Raw genomic sequence first — 19563 nt, 5'->3', positions numbered from 1 at the left:
AAAGGCGTCTGAAACTGGTCAGAGGTGCAAGGCTCCCTCCAGAAAGCCTGACAGCAGCACCCAAAGGTCTGTAGTGGAAAACTGCAGAAATGAGGAGCAAATCCTGCTTAAGTCTTTCAGGAATAGTTTTGTTTCAATGTCAATATGTTTTTATCTTACTATGCTACGATAGCACCTTCGCCAAACCTGCTTTTGAGTAATGGTTTGAGAACATATCAATGTGCACCTGTGGATTTACGGTGGCGGTAATGACTGCAGTCTTCCCTGATCCTGATGACATTTTAATGATAACAACATTATGGATGACTGTGGGTTTTCTTTCTTTAAGTCTGAATATCACCTTCATCGGCCACTTTCAAAAACATATTTATCATTTCTCTCGTCTTTCACCTATCAGAATGTAAATCACATTTCCCAGCCATAAATGATAACTTACATTTCTGCTCACTCGTCTTTATTTTGTTGAGCATTTCCTCTGTTGGTAGTATATTTCATCCTTTAATGTCGGTCTACATTTAACTTTTTACACTTTACATCATTTCCATTGTGTTGTGTCCCTTCCTCAGACAAACACAACCGTGTTCAGCTGGCATATTTTGTAGGAGTTTTATTAAATTCTATAAATGGTCATGTATCAAGATCTTGAGTTATTAAAATTTCAAAGTATTTCTCGTCAAATGAAGGTCTCTTTAGTGAAGTGCTATTTCAAGCTCTTACTGTAGGCACCGGTTATTAAAGTGAGTGTTTTACATTTGAGACCATGTGTTTGAGGCTCTTTAATAAGACAGGATGTACTTAGGTTGTACATGAAAACTGTACATTGAACCAACCAACAACATTTAGATAAGCGTAGAAGAAAACCCCTCACTTTTAACTGTCAGATTAGTTTAGTTTAGCTTTGTGTGTAATTGAATTTCTGTTCAATCTGTAATTAATAATTTTCATGAAGACCATCATTGTTGGTCTTCAATGTTGGGGCACAGCTGATTTCCTACATATCAAAATTCATTAGAATAACTGTGAGCCCCACTCTTTATAAAAACCGTTAACACGGTAAAGTCAAATAAACATAAATGTTGTCTTTCGGCTCATAAAGGACAAAACAGACAAGAGCTGCATAATTACTCATGTAAACACATAAAACGGCCTAGCTAGACTGTCTTTGCAGTAATCTTCAAGATTAGCCGTACTTCCAGACTTCCGACTTTCAAGTCCAAATAAAACAGCTGATTTTGTGAAAGGCAGATGACTTGCTCACTTCAAATACATTCTTGCTTTGAAGATTATGGAGGTTTTCAATAAAGGTTTTCAAAGTCCTTTATAAGAGTAAGCCCCTTTAAACAGACCACAGCGTATTTCAAGTTCTGTGTAGAGCAACTCTTTCATTTAACGAAGTGCCCAGCCACACACACTTGTGAGTCATCTTCTTCTGCAACTGTAATGAAAGCTGGCTCAACAACTGAACTGGAGCATCATATCAGAAATCAGGCTGCTGTGAAACAGAATGTGGCAACAGTGTTAAGTAAGCTAGCTGCTGTCTTCAAAAGATTAATGTCTGTAGAATATCTTTTCATCTTATGTCTTATATCTACAACATTCCCCCAAAATGTGCTTTTTGTGCAAGAAAAAAGTTAACACAACACAGTTTTCTCTCTCTGTCTCTCTCGTTACATGTATTCTGAATTGGTTTCTGGTGGGGTGAAATGGCTTCTGCTAATTAATGTCTGAACTATTAACAATGTTAACACAGCCCAGTATTTGTAATACTTGTAGTGCAACCAGATGTTTCTAAGTCTGATTTTCTCAGGTCATATCATTCTGACTCAGTGTGGTTTACTAGGCCCAGAGTTACGAGCAAAAGCCAAACAGCTGGTTCATTTAAGCTTTACTACAGGATTAATAAAGTAAAGAAATAATAATGTATTGTTTATTTGTTGCTCGCTTTATGGTATTGTAATTTTGTTGGTACTGAAATTGTTTCACCATCAGAGTGTTTGGTCTTATTTATTACGTTTTCCATGTGCTCCATTCTACTGTGGAGCATTCAGTTGATTTTTTTTCCACTGTTTGCTCGACTAATCATTATCCAATTGTTTAAGGTATTGACTTTTAACCAATATTTGCAGTGGAAAATATAGGGAAAAGCTGTTATTGCAATACCACGGATTATGCTCAAGTCAGATTTTGTTTTAAGAAAACGAGAGCCAGGACAAAGACAGACAAATGTAAGAAGAATACTTAAAACTGTAAAAAATGACACTGTCAACCTGGTTTTTTTTTTATCTCTAACAATAAAGGTTGGCATGTGCAAAATGGACTTTTGTGCCTGTGTTTTGAAAATATCTGAACATCCAGTTCTCCCATGAATGCACCATAAAGACTATCAAAATTTTCATTAAAAAAAAAACACTTTGCATGTTCATGGGAGTAAAAAAAACACTTTTTATTTTTTTGCAAAACACATGGGTTAGAGTCGACAGGGCCTGATTTAGGCATGCTTGTGCCCCATGATAAAAATGTGTAAAAAGGCTTAAAATAAATTAATCTTTTACTTCAGCAGCATAGAAAAAGAAAAACACATTTAAAATATATATATATTTTTTTTAATGTCTGGTGCTAAATTGTAGTTTCTATTGCTGCTCTAAATAGAAACATGTTGAAACAGCAGCATCGTTTATGGTGTGTTTTGTTTATTGCTTCTCCTCAAGCTTGATCCATGGCTGGATTTCCTGGTGCTGTTTTATGTCCACTTTAATCACCCAAGTCTTTTCATGGGATTAAAGAGGACATAAAGAAACAGAGTAAAAAGTTACATTTACAAACGACAGCATCTCCTCTTGTCCCCATTAAAGTGGACGTATCTAAGGGCTAAAGAGGAAATTAAATGTGAAATGGTGAAAAATGGTTGAAATAAGATTATCAATCAGTGGGACAAACCTCGCAGCAGTGACACTGGGTCCTTTTAACTTTGCTTACCTTCTGGTTCCTTAATGACACAGACAGAAAAGGCACTGCACGGTAATTGATGAGCCAATCAACAAATAATTGCAACCAGTGCATTAAATACGAATGGACCGTTACAGTCATGCAGATAAATCAATGCTAAGTTTAAGCCCATATGATGTCACTGATGTAAAATGTAAGGTCTGATGTAAGAACTCCAAGATGCTATGTTTATTTTGTGAATGCTGCAGAGAGTAAACCGCAAACTACAGATGTTAACTGAGAATTAAGTTTGCCTTGATGTCAAAAACTGCAAAACAAAAATAAATAAATAAATAAAAATACATTTTCTCAGAATAATCTGTTGATAAAATGGGTTCCAAACCCATCATTTTAACAAGCAATTACCAAGGAGTGTTATGGCTGTAGTTTGTGCTAATGTTTTGAACCGTAGCTCAAAACCCTTTAAAATGATGTCTTTGTTGGAAGACAGAGCCTCCAGTGTCCACAGTTAAAAAGCTATTAGCCTGGAGCCGACATATTTTCCTCTGCTTACTCAGTCAGTTTGGGAAACGCAGCAGTGGGAAGGCTCTGGTCATTGTGCAGTCTGATGTAATTTTGGCTCATGCATTTCTTTTGGTTAGAAAATGAAAAAAAAATATATATATATATAAGTATATATATATATATATGATAAATTTGCTCTTGATGAGAACATCTTTCTCCAACAGTATTGTTATAGTTGAAATCTGGATGCTGTAAAGCATTTGTGACAGTGGAACGCCTCACTCTGCGTCTATCTCTCCGCGGCCGCTGCCTAAAATCTCAGTTGATGGCAGCACAGATGGCGCTATAGTCGGCACACATATACACAGTCAACATAAACGCATTAAACCAAGTGATAGAGAAAAAGAGCAGATGCTATATTAATTTTCTCTCTGTTAATCCAATTCTCTGCGGCATGCCACGCTTCCCCGTTTCCCTCCCGAAAGCCCGCTGAATTGGTATTCTTCTTCAGGCACAACTTCCTGCGGTAAATATTTATGGAGGGAACTGGCATGAGGTGATAAGGAGAAAGGGTTCGTTCACGATAAAACAGAAGTATTTAAACAGAATATTTAATGACAACACTCGTTTCTATACGACACAATAACATTTTAGAGCTTTAAAAGGCGTTTCTAGAAGATTTTTGGTAAAGGTCAAAGAGGCTTTCTGAAAACTTTTCTTCGCCCTGGAGCAACGTGCTGTGTAGTGACTGTTTTTGCCGGGGCGCTACAATTATAAATGAAACCGTAAAATGCCGTACAGCGCTCTGTGGGCTGCAAGATTAAAATAGAAAACTATTTGTCCACACAATAGCAAAATAAAAACTATGCTTGAGGTATAGAAACATCAAACTCCTAAATGCAGCTAATCTCATTTCTTCGCTAGCAGCATGTACAATTTAGATATTGACTCTCTTGAACACTCAAGTTCAAAGGGCCTTGATAAGCCTTTCAGTAATATTTTCTTTCTAATGCAACAGTTAGACACAAATTCACTATGTAGAAAGGCTGTAAAATCACCTCTTACAAACCTGAGCTAAATTGCTACTTAACACCTACATTTAGGTTTTTTTTTTGTTTTATAGAATATTCTTTTGAAGAGTCATAACCTAAGTACACAATCTGCTTTGCACAAGAAATATATTTATAGCAGTATCTAATATTATTTCTAATATTATTATTATTGTCTTGCTTGTTGAAAAAAGTATAATTAGAATAAACACAGACTTTAATTTATTTTTTTTGACACATGGATTGATGGATTTTATTCCACTTTTAAAAAGGGGGGGCAATAGCTCCACCTGATCTAATATTCAGGTGTCTTTGGTCACACTTTGGACTAATCATTTATCATTTGGCACAATTTTTAATGAATCATTTTATTGCTGTCCAAATGTTATTATTTTCAGTTGTGATTAACTTTTAATTGGTACTTTTTGTGCCAAGTTATTTTAGTTTGGGATGACTTTGTTTTTGACTGACTAAATTTTTCTCCTCTCTATACGGTTTTCTCCCGTAGACACGTTTTGTCCTAGTCACTGCTTGTAACACATTAATTGTACTTTTTTTTTTGGCGTCAGTTGCTTATCCAAGATAAAACATATTGTTTTAAATAATTTGAAAACTAGTCGAGCAGTCTTTGGTAGTTTACATTTCATTTATGTCATGATCCGTGTTTCTGTGTTTATTTTTGAGTTTTTTCTGTGATCCTGTTCCCTGAGTCCTGTCTCTGCGTCTTCCCCGTTGATTGTCTCCCAGGTGTGTCTCGTTCCCTTGATTACCCCGTGTGTATTTAGTCTCACCTGTTGTCCGTGTTCTTCGTTGGGTCTTTGTCAGACGTATGTTGAAAGCTTTCTTTGTCTTCAGTTGTTATGTCGATGCTCTCCAGTGGAACTGTTAAGTCCTAGTTAGCCTAGCTCGCGTTTTCAGTCTTTGTCAGTGCTACCGGTATTGGCTGTTTGCTACCCTGCCTTGCTGCCTGTTTTCCAGACTGTGAGCTCTTCAATAAATTCATCATATTCATCACCTTACCTGGGTCTCAGCGTTCTCTGCTCACCACCAACCACACCACCTTATGACAATTTATGTGTGTATTGTCAACAGTGACAATCTCAGACAACCCAGACTAGTCTCTCTATAAGACTGCAGCCGTTTAACTTTTTTTTAACTTATCGAGTAGTTTTATTGAATAATCCTTCATTGAATGAGTAAGTGGATGTACATGTGCTACAGTGCATTCCCAGCCTTTGTTTCCTTAAAGTGTTCATTGAGTTGAACTGGAGCTAGATAGCATAGTCTTCTCCCTCTCCATCACCCTCAGCTCTGGATTCAGAGAACTGTGTGTGTGTTGAGGCCCCTTTGCACTCCATGCTTACTTAATAGCCAGATAGCACGATCCTCAATAAAACCAATGAGTTGTACTAAAATGCATCACTTGAGTGTTTCACAGCTGCCTTTGTGAGATGAAAATGTTCTCAACATTTGTTGTATTTTGTTATTTCACATAAAAGATTAAATAATAGTGCATTTTTCTTGACCAATGATCTTTAGATTTAGATCAATCAAAACTTGGAAATAATTCAGCACATTGTATGTCTCCCAAATTTCTAAGCTATGGTAAAATAAATAAAAAATCAGAGTAACTCCTTGGTTATCAAAGTGTCTGCAACCGCAGGTACCTGGTGTCTCCATGGCAACCTCTGCTGTACACGCTGATCAATGTTGGCATTCCTCACAAGTTCAAATAATCACTTTGGGGGTGCAGCTCAGGATTGCACTAGATGGTCGGCTCACGCAACAAAAACCACCTCTTTGTTACCCTCCATTGTAAGATGTCAGCACCAATGGTATTGATTCAGCAACATTTAACAGCACAAACATGCAGCTGCGTTGTGCTTCCTGCAGGTCAGTGTTACTCTGTGCTTGGCTAACAGCTCTGCTGCTGACCCTTCGTCACTAAGCCCGCTGCTTTCTGCGTGTCCTCTGTGGTTAGCTGGGCTGTCTCCTTGTGGCTATGGGGATGGCTATGCCACTTCACCTCGACAACAAACCACGTATTATCTCCTACACATCACTGCAACATGCCGAGTCCGTGGAGTCAAACATAAACACAGTTTTCCTGATACAAAGAAGAGAGAGAGTTTTTACTCGTTATACACTCTGGCTAGCTAAGACTAATAAAAAAGCAAAGGCAAGCAATTTTTAATGAGTAAACATTTCCTCTTCCCTTAAAAAAAAAAAAGACAACTGAAAGGTTACATAGGCTTACTGCTTGCAAGAGCATAATATTCATGTTTAAAACTGTCGTCATGATTGTAGTTGTAGCAGTTGTAGTTTAATATTGTTTTCGTAAATTAACTACTGCAAGTAATGGAAACATAATAATGCACAATTAATCACTTGGCAGGAGTGTTATTGTTGTTTTGATTCACATTTAGATGAACCCAACAGGCAAATCATGCACAATGAATTTAAATATACATATAATTGGCATGTTGGCTGCTTTTTTTTTTTACTGGGACATGAGTGGAGAAACCAACTGAGAAATAGTTTAACCATTGGAAATATTGAGTATGAGACAGGATGAGCTTTTAAATCTTTTCAAAGGCGATACTTGGCAGCGAGGACCCCACTGTGACAGATGGCAGAGGGAGGTGGGGGAATAGAGGAGTGCGGCAGATCAGACCTGACTCACGATTGAAGCACTGGAGGATGAGGGTTTTTGGAACTCGGGACGAAAACTGGGTGATGCAAGAAGGGATTTCAGGATTGAACTGAAACATGAATCATCTAACTTTAACGACACTTCGGAGGGTCCCGACCCAGGAGAGCTTTTCAAGGGGTTTGAACAAGTTTGCAAAAACATGAAGCCTTCCATTATAAGGCTCTCAGTGAAGGACGCTGTTATGCTTAATTTCGCTCTCATGTTGAGCTTTGTGATGAGATGGATTCATTGCATCGCATCTTGAACCTGGGTCGTTCTTATTTGCATGCAATTAAGAATTTAGCCGAGCAAAGGACATGACTCTCTTATGCTGCATATGCTTGTGGGGGACTAATTGCAAATGTGAAGCTGTCTGAAGCCTATTGCTGGATTTATTAACCCTTTTGTCGTGTTGTTTTGTGGTTATTGTAAATAGGCCTTGCTGGGAAGAAGATTGCACAACACACCTCTGACGAAAGCGACCGAGTCATCGCGGATTTAAATCGCAGAATTGCACAGCTAGACATGTGAAGAAGAGAAAATCTAAACAACTGATTTGGAATCTGACATCAAATAAATAATTACATAGTAGTCAGCTAACATGTTTTTACTATTTTTTTTTTTACGTTACTTCAGCAAATTTTATTATATTGTGAGAGAATTTTGTAGATTACAATACCGTATTACAACAAAATAAGCACGATTTTAAATTGGAAGGACGTTTTCAATTCAGAGGTTTGGTGGAGAACATTAACCGCATCATGAAGAAGAAAGAATATGGCAGCATATGAAGAAATTAACTTCTTCATATGCTGTGAAGAAGTTAATTTATTTAGATTATAGAACAATATAACAAAATCAATTTTTTTTTACCGGGCTATGCTAAGAGCAGCCCATGGTAACTGGAGGAGCAGCAGAGATTCACAAATCAGGTCCTGTTGACAGGACAGCTTTTGTACTACTTTGCATTGATCATACACATGAAATTTCAACAAAACAAATTGTTTGTTGCATGGCAACATGTGAAAGTGATAATGTTTGCAAGACAATCTCCTTATCTAAAATCAAAGAAGTCCAACTTTCAAACCTCCTTGTTTCGAACTGGATTCTCTCGATCTCGGCATGATGCTCGTGACCCAGGAGGAATCTTAATGAGTTTACTGCTTCACCTGTTTCCTAACACCCAACACTTACCACCATCTGTTGTGCTTAAGTACAACCTGCCCTCAAGTCCAAATCTCATCACCTGATTTTCAAGTTATACTGCTCTGCTCCACTCTCTTATCCCCTCGTCCTCCTCGGGGAGTCGGTGCCTTTGGAGTCGGGCTTTGTGGATGGAAAGGGTCCAATCTTTATGGAACGCTGGGTATTCAATCTTGTCTTTCCTCTCCACCTCCTTGATGATCTCTGCAGTCCTCTTTAGCTTTATCTTTCAGAGAGAAGCAACTATCTGCATCATCTCCCTCCCTCTGTAAATTGTTTTTCCACACCTCCAGTGACTTGTTACACACTATCGTGATTTACTGAGTGATGCTTCAGTGATTTTGTATCTCTTTGTTTAATCAAAAAGAAACTAACACAGGGGCAGAAGTATTAATGTCTTTTTCTCCACCTATGAGGAGCTGCTGTTTTTGTTTCGAGAGAAAAGACGGGCAGACCTGTCCGTTTTTACAATCTAATGTGAAATGTTTATGTATTCTTGTGGCGTAACATGTCGTATTTATAAAACAACGTCATAACATATAGTATTAACCTTGTTGGGTTAATCCTGCCAACATTAAATAACGGTAAAAGGCTTTTACATCATTGCGGTGTTTATTGAAGAACGTTGCTACTTTACAAGCTATCTGATGTTTATTCATGTTCTTACCAAGCCTCTAATGTCCCCTGGTGCACAGGCCAGGCTCGAGTTCAGTGTTCCTATTTAAAATGTGTGGGTTTTACAGCTGCATTTACTAGTAAGAGTATTAAATAAATGTAATGCAGATGAAAGAGACGTGTGTGCAGCCAACGAAGCAAAAAACCAGCACTGTTAAATTTATTTCAGAGCAAAGTTCAGCTTACTTTTTAAGGACACAATGACATGGCCAATTTTCTCAAGAAGGCACAGAATGAAATATGAGAAAAACAAATTGTAAATTATTAAGAGTGAATTTCTGACATGTTGGGTTAAACAAGTACTCAACACATCAATGTCAATATTTTTAACAAGACCATAAATGTGAAATTTACACGTGATGTTGTCAAGAACCCAAATAATCAACACTGGGGGAAATGTACTTCATAATTGAAGTTGTGTTATAAATTTGAATGGTACGGGAATAAGTATTTAACAAAGGAAGTAATGATTGACAAGAAGGCGTAGGACGTCAAGAAACCAGCTGGTATGTGCAAATCAATAACATTGGTATATTATTTGAAGGCATTCAATATGTTAAATTAAGCACATAAATCTCTAACATCATTCATCATTCCACTGTTTGTTTAGTTTTTACAACATGTTAGTTAAGTAGCACATCTTGAAAGGTAAAATATGACCAGATATTTTAACTTGTATGAACAACAGCAATGACAACATAACAACACCGTAAAAAAAAACTGTAAGAAAACGGGTAAATGTACAGTAGAAATTTGAAGGAATTTTTCCGTTTTTAGTTTTACAGGTATTTGTACTATATTTTCMATTTTACGCATTGCATCATGGGAACAAGAACCTTCGCGAAGCACTGGTCAGACGACATTTCAAGCTCGCTAACCGGACCCTGGAACATATATCTTTTGGACTTCGGTTGGATTAAGAATTGAGTTACCTTTCTGCCACCTCCCTGGTAAAGTAAAATAAATAAGAACAGATTATTTTCTGTGAATAATGTTTTGAAATATTTGTAGTTAACTTCGTTTGACTACGTGAGACTCCTGGCATAGTCTATAATTGCAAACTATTTTGCAGTCTTTTCTTTTTTTTTTTTTTACTAAAAAGGTATATATTATTTTTTACAATGCTGTGTTTACTTGTGTATTATAAAAGTAAAACAAGATGATTGCTGTATTACTATTCATGTATTTTACCGAATTCAAAGTACCAGCCATTTTTCAAGTCAAACTGAACTGGGCGCGTGAAAGCTAACCGTTCATGGCGTCATGCTACTTATGTCTCAATCCTGCTTTTTAAAAATATCAAGCTGCAGTTGTCTTATTTGCTAGACATGATTTGACATCCCGGTTGTTAACATAAAAGCAGGTGACCATTTAACTTAGGTAAATATACTTTCCATGTCAGGTTTAGAGTATGGCATATGTCGCCTGGAGTGGGGGGTAGTTAGAGGTGGTGGTGGGGAGTATGGTGGGGTCAAACGAGGAACGAACGTAAACTTGGCGGGGAGCGAGAGCACCCGTTAGACCACGGGACAGACGAACGAACGTAATGTGGGGGCGGAGGGAAACCGTTAGACAATGGGATGACGATAAGACTGGGGTGTCGACGGCTCGTGTTTCAGTCAGCGTTAAATTTGTTGCATGTTCGGTGCTCTTGTTCTAGAGCCAGACCTCCTCCCCCTTCTTGCAATACACCGTCCGTCCGCCCCCCCCCAGCACTCAATGGTATGCTAGATTGCCCCCACCCTCGTCAACCCCTCACATCTACCTCTACATTGAGGGGGGGCTAGTGTGCCTTTCATGGTACACCAGCTCCCCCTCAATGTCTCTCCTTCGCCCCCTCCTTCTACAGCCAGATCTCCTCCCCCTTCTTGCAATACGCCATCCGTCCGCTCCCCAAGCACTCAATGGTACGCTAGATTGTCGCCACCCTCTTCGACCCCTCACATCTACCTCTATATTGAGGGGGGGCTAGTGTACCTCTCATGGTACAGTAGCCCCCTCAATGTCTCTCCTTCGTTCCCTCCTTCGCTTCAGATTCGGAAACTGGTCCTGACTCGGAGATCTGTAAAGACTCTAGGCAGGTCCTGACTCTGAGATAGGTCCTGTCTCAGAGTCAGGACCTACCTCGAGGACAGGTCCTAACTCTGAGGCAGGTCCTGACTCTGAGGGCTCTCCTGACTCTGAGGCAGGTCCTGACTCTGAGGTCTCTCCTGACTCTGAGGCAGGTCCTGACTCTGAGGTCTCTCCTGACTCTGAGGCAGGTCCCGTCTCAGAGGTCTGTCCTGACTGACTCTGAGGCAGGTCCCGACTCTGAGACAGATCCCGACTAGGTAACAGGTCCTGACTCTGACCCAGGTCCTGACTGATGCAGGTCCCGTCTCAGAGGTCTGTCCTGAGTCTGAGGCAGGTCCCGACTCTGAGACGGGTCCCGACTCGGTGACAGGTCCTGACTGACACAGGTACCGTCTCAGAGGTCTGTCCTGACTCTGAGGCAGGTCCCTTCTCAGAGGTCTGTCCTGACTATGAGGCGGGTCCCGTCGCAGAGGTCTGTCCTGACTCTAAAGTGGGTCCTGACGCAGAGACGGGTCCTGACTCGGAGACGGGTCCTGACTCGGAGACAGGTTCAGGCCCAGCTAAGCGTGGACTAAACACAACGTTTGGTCCACTCTTGGTGGGTTCTTGCCTCTCTTATTTGTCTGAATCGTCTCCACAGGACGCAGCCTTTTTGATGAACCCCCATGTCTTTTGAAGAAAGGTGTCTCGGAGATTGATTTTCATCGGTCGTTCCAGGGTTCTTCTGAAGCACTGCACAACCTTGTAAATCACTATTGGGTTGTTGCTTTTTATCATCTTGAAGAGCAGTTCTCTAACTGCATCTTCATTGCCCCAGAGAAGTTGCAAGATATCTCGGCAGACTTTTTTTCCATTTTCTCATAAAAGATAAAATCTATGTCCTTGACTTCTTTCCAGATTTTGGGAGCAAGCTTTCTCTGGACAGGTTCGGTATGCTTTCTTTTGTAAGCCCCATAGCTAGATCTGTAACTAGTAAATCAATCTCCAAAGAATTTTTTGCACCACAACTCTCCTTTCGTCTTCTGTTCCAAGTCTGAAACCGAGAGAGTGTGCACTCGTCCTGAGAGCTACTTTTTTCCAAATTGCTACCAGAAAGTAGTTTGTCAAAACTGTACCTCATTCCTGATGTAATCAAATATCCAATACCAAAACCCAGGGGAAATAACATGCTAAGTTCTCTGCCATTCTAAAAATCAGGGGGAATACATCTGTCACTCAAGATGTCGGACAACAAGAATTTCTATCCTGATGTTTGTGCTGATCAGCGAATCGAACACGGTAGATATTCTTTTTCTTGCCCTTTTCTGCATGACACAGGGTAAGGTTTCAGAGTCTGGTCTCTTCTTTTTAGAGCAAACGTCCTCAGCCGAGGAAGTCTGCTCATCACAGTGGGGGAAGGTTTGAAGAGGTATGTCAAATTCATCATACTTATTCTCATCCTTGTAACTATTGATGTCAAAAGTGATCCCAAAAAGTATCTTGTTGAAAAGCTCTCACTCCTGTCGTGATTAAATAACCTGCTCCAAACGTCAGGGGAAAAAACATGGTGGTGAATCCGATCTGTTGCATTGTCAAAATACTTGTCCAACACGGTGCTAACTATCAAAGAAATGCTTGGATATGACCTCCTGTTTTGAGACCCAAGCATTTATAACCTCAGATGTTCTTTGATCTATGTCATAGATGAGGTCATAGTTACAATGAGCTCACTGTAGTTCTGGGGGAATATCTTGCTTCTGATCATTGCTATGGAAACTGTCAAATCAGTTCTGCACGACTCAATCTATTAACCCTTTGCAGCTCCATCACTTAATCATTCAAGGCGCCATGACAGACTTCAGAAGGGTATATTTCAGGAGGCTAGGGAATAAAACCACGGATTTTAATGGCTAAATACTAAGTTTAGATTGACAATGGTATATTAAAATAATTAATTTATGTAGGGTTTTTCATCATTCTATCAGGTTTAAAATTTTGAATCATACTTGACTTCAAAATATCTTAAAAGTAAAAATGAATGTAACTTACAAACATTTGCTGCTGCTGCTGTTGTAAATTGTGACAAGAAATTTAGCCTGCTTGGAGAAGAGCTACAAAGAAATAATTTTAGTTTAATAATTTTACACGTTAGCATAAAAATAGAATAAAGGATGATCCCAAAGAAATGACGCTGCCGCTCCATACTTGATGGGTTGTAAACAACCCACTCGAACACATTTGTTCTGTACGGTGCATAAACGTAAACAATAGACAGAACGTAATGTCTCCCAGCTTTTTCTGTGTAACTGAAAGCTCGACACCAACAGTAGCACAGTGTCAGCAGCCCATATTGCTGTTTAAAATTTAACATATAAAAGCTGTTAAATTACGGAAAAAATTCTGCTGGAAATTACGTAAAAAAACAGAATGTACTGGCAGAAAATTACCAGGACATTTTCCTGTTTTTTTACAGAATTTTTTTTTACTGTGAACTTAAAGATGCTAAAATATCTTGAGGACAGTAAATGTCATGCCTACCTACATTATTTTCTATAAACCAAATTAAAACATGTCAGGCTTAATCTGCTGGTGTATGTCCAATCAGACATCAGAGATGTAGGTGAGTGGTTACTTGGGTTTTCTCAGCTTTAGGAATTAGGCTCGTGCTGGTAAAAGATTATACATTTATATTTACTAAGATTTTACCCAGAAGCTTGATAGCAGAAACTGCCTTTTTTTTCATTTTTTTAACTTTTTGTCTTGAATTAGGCTTCAGGATAATAATTGTTAAAATAGTTCTATAAGAACTGATGACAGGGATCCAAACTGAGAAAGTTGGCTTCATCACAAGTTATAACAAACCTGAATGGGAAACTACTATCAAACATTCCTAGGCATTAGCACTTGTTTCTGGTTTATTTCTGTTCACTTCAGTTTCCTGAGGGGTTCTTCAATTATTTCTGACTGCTGTGTGCAGTCCTCAGCGATGTACCTGAGGGCCTCATCGCTTTGACCAACTCTGTTTCAGTTGATGCCAAAAACTTAGACAAACCAGAATATTTTGAGTAGTTCTAGTTTCAGGGTTGTGACAGATGTTTGTTGTCAGTTTGCTGTTTGTAGCGACGCCTCCTTTTATTTTTCTGCTTACAGATGCTTCGCAATAAAAACCTCGTCTGCTCTTCAAGTCTGTTCTTCCCACCAGAGATCTGAGCAGTGGAGGCGAGGAAGACCAATGTCAAAACATTTGACAAAATGGAACATCCCTTTTTTAAATAACATCACTAGAATAATTAGATCTTTTGTTCATTCTGTTGTTGGAGCATCGATGTAAGATGAGAAGCGACAGCTTTAAGCAATTTGAAATCAGATCACAGTCTGTGGTTGTGTTTTTTATTAGAAGATTTCTATAAAAGAGTACATCAGTTCATCTTTGGTAATAGCTCCTTCAAGTCTCCTCTCTTCTCAGTTCTTTCCTCTTTTAAATCTATCCTAGGAATTGAGAAATCCCTCTAGATGCCGTGCTGGAATCGATTTCCAGGTCACAGACACACACACACACGGAAAAGAGCAAACAAGGTCACACAAAGCAGAGACACTGGAGGAGCTCTAAATCTCTGACAGTCAAAGTAGAGCTATCGGGGTTTCTTTATTCCCTTAACACTCTTTCTTGGCTTTAATAAAAAAAATATCTCAGGGTCAAGGGAAAATATTAATGAACTTCCTAATGTAATAATTACCATTTCAGCAAAATTAATTAGAAGAAATATGATATCATTTCTGTCATGAATCATGGTTGTGAGTGGGAAGGAAGGTTTTTTTTTACGAGCAGGAAAATAAGGAGTATCATGAAAAATTTAATTAACAAGCTCATAAAAATCCAGTCAGGATGACAAGCTGGCAACTAGTGGGTGCAGATAGTAAACAGGATGCTATGAGTATAACCAGCTGATGGATGGAAAAAAAACACAAGCCCAATTTACATAATGGGATTACTGGATGAGTGACAAGTGTCCTGAGTACTAATGAATGGCAGGTGTGCTGGAACTGAAGCCTGAAGAAAACTAATGAAAGGGAATGACAAAAATGAACTAGACGAACTGAATTGGTATCAAATGCAAAAGCAAACACAAACTAGATAAAAAAGAAAAAAAAAACATTTGATTTGAGGTGCAATTGCCACTTTGCTAATTTGCACCCTGCTCTATATGAAGTCCTTGGCATTTCACCATTCTTCAGTTTTGTACTGTAAACAAAACATTGCGCACATTGTGGTTCTGCAACTTTTGGACGCATCTCTGCTTCAACATCCTGAATCTAAGAAATTAGTTTTTTTGTAGGACACTGTAAAAGTTTATGAGGCAATTTGGGAATTCAGTAATTTGTTGGACCACAGTCACACTTTAAAGTTTCAGTCCTCCATCCCTCGAGGGCTGCAGTACGAAACCCCTGATTTAAACTGTTGTATTTGACTTACAAGCATTTTTGGGATATTTTCATAATCTGAAGATATGCAGTCATAAAGTGCATCAAACTAAGCATAATTTAAGCTAAGTCATACCAAACATAACGCTAACTAAGATCATATATCGTCACATATTGGTTCCACTAATTTTCTGAAAAACAAACAAAATATTGTCTATTTACCAACCCTGTAAATGTTATCGATGCGATGGATTGAATGTATTCAAGAAACAAAGCAATAATCTTCTGTAAAACTGACAGCTGTAGTGTCAACCTTCTCCTGGACACAGTCTGAGGATCCTGCATACAAACTTCACTGGTGATTTAAAGACAGCAGATGGGACTCATCGATTGCTCTCCCCAGAACCCAACATTTGGCAGGAACTATACTTCCTCATTTTCTCTTTTTTTACCACCATACTTTACTGACACACATTTTACACATAACTTCGGCAGTCTGCTTCACTTGGAGTTGTTTCTCCTTCCATTTCCCCTCCACTATGTTTGAAATTCAACGTTTGTTTTACAATTAAGGGGTCTGCTTAGAGGTTTGGATGGTAATCAGCATTTGGAGGGAAAGTAAGCCACCTATCTTCAGGTTCATGGAACCTCGGGTATGTTGCTGGGATCTACAGCCTACATTAGTAATGTCTGATGTCACTGTAGACTGAGATGCAGCACAAGTGGCAGTAGTGTAAAAGTTTGTTAAAATATCTGAGTCTTTTAGTGGCTCGTCAAAGTTTTGCCATTTTATAAAAACAATATTGCGCTTAATTACATATATAATACAGTTTTGAGTGATCTGTAGGAAAAAAGAAACTGAGAGCATAACCGATAAAATATTAGAAACTTAATCATTTAGAAAACATCACATTAAAGATAAAAACTATATGGGGCTGTATGAGGAACACTTATAGACACAATACATAATATTATTGTACAATACAAAGGAGGGACAGAGACAGAAACACAGGGACAATAACAGCTTTAATGAACTCAAGGAAAAAATGTGTTTGCTGTCTTCACCAGGAAATCTTTTCCTCCTGATTTTGTTGTTTTATGAACCTATTGGATTTTTTTAATCTATGAAGGGCAATATATATTTAAGCTTTTGCCTACATACTGCACCTACTGCAGGTAGTAAACTGAATAATAAATCAAATAAATTTAACACTATGACCACACAAGTTTAATGACGTAGCGTCCTTCCTTTAGAGTACACAATTCAAACTGACATGTAAAAAGGCAATAAAAACAGCAGGAGCATTTTGTAAAGTCTTGCTGTGTTGTTCGTGTGGTTGAGATTCGAGTGTGGTACCTTTAGCTGGCAGATATTTGGAATAAACCCATGTTTTAACCTTAACAAAGTACAGCTGTTTGTCATTTTTTATTTCAGGAAATGTAAAAAATGTAGCCTGATCTAATCTAACAGCGAGTAATATTAGCTCAGAAGTCATGACTAATCTCTCTTTTTTTTTTCTCCAACTCTTGTGTCTTTACTTTTGGTGCCCTCCACACTAAACCCCATTTCCAAGATTCTGAACTATCCCATCAAACTTTCTTTTTTTGTTTTCAAGTTTACAGTTCACCATAAAAATATTCTGAATTACTTTCACATTTTTGTTAATTTATCATCTTGTAAATGATCATGTGTGAAATTAGCATAACACAGAAGACATGATGTTTTCTGTTTAACAAGACAGACACATAAACTATATTTCATATTATCTAAAAGCCCCAGAAAGCTGCAATGGCTCAAATACTTTAACTAATGTTCATTAACAGAAAAGAAAACTTACCATCAAAGGATCTGGCATGAGTTTTTCTTTGTTGTTGTATTGGTTTTTAAACTTTGATTGAAAAATTTGAAAATGCATTATCTTTGAAGCCATACAATTGAAATACATTCAGGTCCTCTGTAGATAAATTTGGGCTCTCCTCTTTATTAAAATATCCATTCTGTTTCAACACATTAGCTGACAAAATCAACAATTGTGTAAATTAACTACATCTCTGTTTTATTATTATTATTATTATTATTATTATTATTATTATTATTATTATTATTATTATTATTGTCTGCTCTTTAATAAAGTAAACTCACCCACAAAAGCAGCATATTTGAACCGGCTCCAACAGCAGGACAGTCCAATCTATTTTCTGATTAATTTAGCTAATAAATATCTTCACACAGACAGAGGGAAATGCGAAAGAAGCATAATTATTTTGTTGTGAGACAGTAGATTAATGTTTATTTTTCACCTGGAATCTGAACACCCACACACACACTGTACCAATAAAAAAGTTTTGTTAAAAAGTCATGCACAGACTTTATAGATGCAACAGAACTTTAAGTTTCATAATATGTTTTTCAACATTAGATCTACTTATAACTTGGTTTCATATAGTCCAGGATACTTTGCAGGATAAATTAAAAAAGCGACGTGACAACATCTTTAATGTGGCTATTTAAGCCTTTTGCGATATTTTCACCTCTGCCATAGATCTCAATGATACAAGTGTAGTATTTTAATTTCCAGCTGGTGTCTGGATCAAAAAAAGCTTTTAAAGTTTGACAAATACGTCGGATTACAGCAAGCAGAGGTTTTGTTACGCTTTATTATCCACCAGGAGTGGAGTCAGGTGGTAGGTCAGATACAAATCACTAAGGCAATACTTACTGCAGACAGCACAGAAAGCAATTTTACCTTGGGTGGTGGAGATAGAGGAATTGTAGGAGTTAAAAAGATGAGGGATAGTGGAGGAAGGTCGTGTGCTAAGAATAGTGGAAAGAAAATGATGGGGTGTCTGTAGAGAGGGAGATTTAAAGAAATGCTGAGAGACGGTTTGACATGCTCCTCTGACAGAAAACGTTGCTTAGAGGAGATGGAAGTGAGGAGCCATGGTTGTAAGAGACCTCATCTTCAGCAGAAACTGTGCAAATTCAAGACAGAGGAGCTGGTATAAAATCTTTATGACAGCAGGTGTCATTCCTGTAGAAGCATCATTGACAGAAACAAAGTAAGCCACCTACCTTCAGGGAATTTGTACTTCTGTTAATGTAGAAATCGGATGTAGGAGGAAAAAAAAATAGATAAGCCTCATTTTCCTTTTAAGCATTGCCTCACCAATGCAAACAGGTTGCTATTTATTTTTCAATCCCTCGTCTGGCAGTGCAGAGTTAAATGATTCAGGTGCCCAAACCGTGATCGAGAAAGCGCCTCTTGCCAAAGAAGTTTGCACAGGTGTACAGCCAGCTGGCAGTGACTACAGTTAATGTGCTTAAAGGCAGAAAATTCAAGTAGGTACTCAAAAAGAATCATTTCCCCCTATATCAGATTGAGACTAACAGCTTCAAGCCAAACTCAAGTTTCAGATAATACCTGCTCCTAGTAGCTTGTGTGGGAACTTCTCTAAAGGTAGATTAATGTTTTGGGACTTATCTGAATATGCAGAGAAAAAAATCTAAAATATATTTTTAATTTATGTAGACTGAAAGTCAAAACAACATGAGTCTGTAGTCAATGCCTTTATGGTCACAGTGTTTCCATCTTCATAAGACTACTTTCAGCAATAATTATGCACCATGTCACAAGCTCAAATCATCTTAACATACCAATACATGTGAACACTGAACTTCAGTGGAGTCACCAGATCTCAATACAACAAAACACTTTGAGATGTGGTAGAACAGGAGATTCATTATGGATCTACAGCCAACACATTTCCAGTAGCTGTGTCAGACTATCAGGTCAGTATGGGCCAATACCCTGGTAAATATTTAGGCTTTGGCAAATAGCTAAACTCCTAGTGAGGCAGTTCCGATGGCAAAAAGGGGGTCAAGATTAGTAAAAGCCTGGTAAATGTGTGATATAATGACCAATGCCACTTTAGTTCTTTATGGTTAAAGTCACTGCAAGTGTGACTTTCACCATGTATTCCGTATGCTACAGTACTGGCATATATATATATATATATATA

The 19563-nt window shown here is 38.2% G+C and overlaps 1 long non-coding RNA gene across 1 annotated transcript; it reads left to right on the top strand.

Moving 5' to 3' along the window:
- Nucleotides 1-12350: 12350 nt before the first annotated feature.
- Nucleotides 12351-14384, top strand: LOC103478455 (uncharacterized). Its single transcript, XR_535802.1, has 3 exons — nt 12351-12420; nt 12494-12550; nt 14272-14384. It is a non-coding gene; the product is annotated as an uncharacterized LOC103478455 (long non-coding RNA).
- Nucleotides 14385-19563: the final 5179 nt, after the last annotated feature.

This window comes from Poecilia reticulata, linkage group LG16, assembly GCF_000633615.1.
Source record: "Poecilia reticulata strain Guanapo linkage group LG16, Guppy_female_1.0+MT, whole genome shotgun sequence".
NCBI lineage: Eukaryota > Metazoa > Chordata > Actinopteri > Cyprinodontiformes > Poeciliidae > Poecilia > Poecilia reticulata.
Note: the sequence above shows the minus strand (reverse complement) of the source record. Positions and strands in the feature narration are given on the sequence as shown.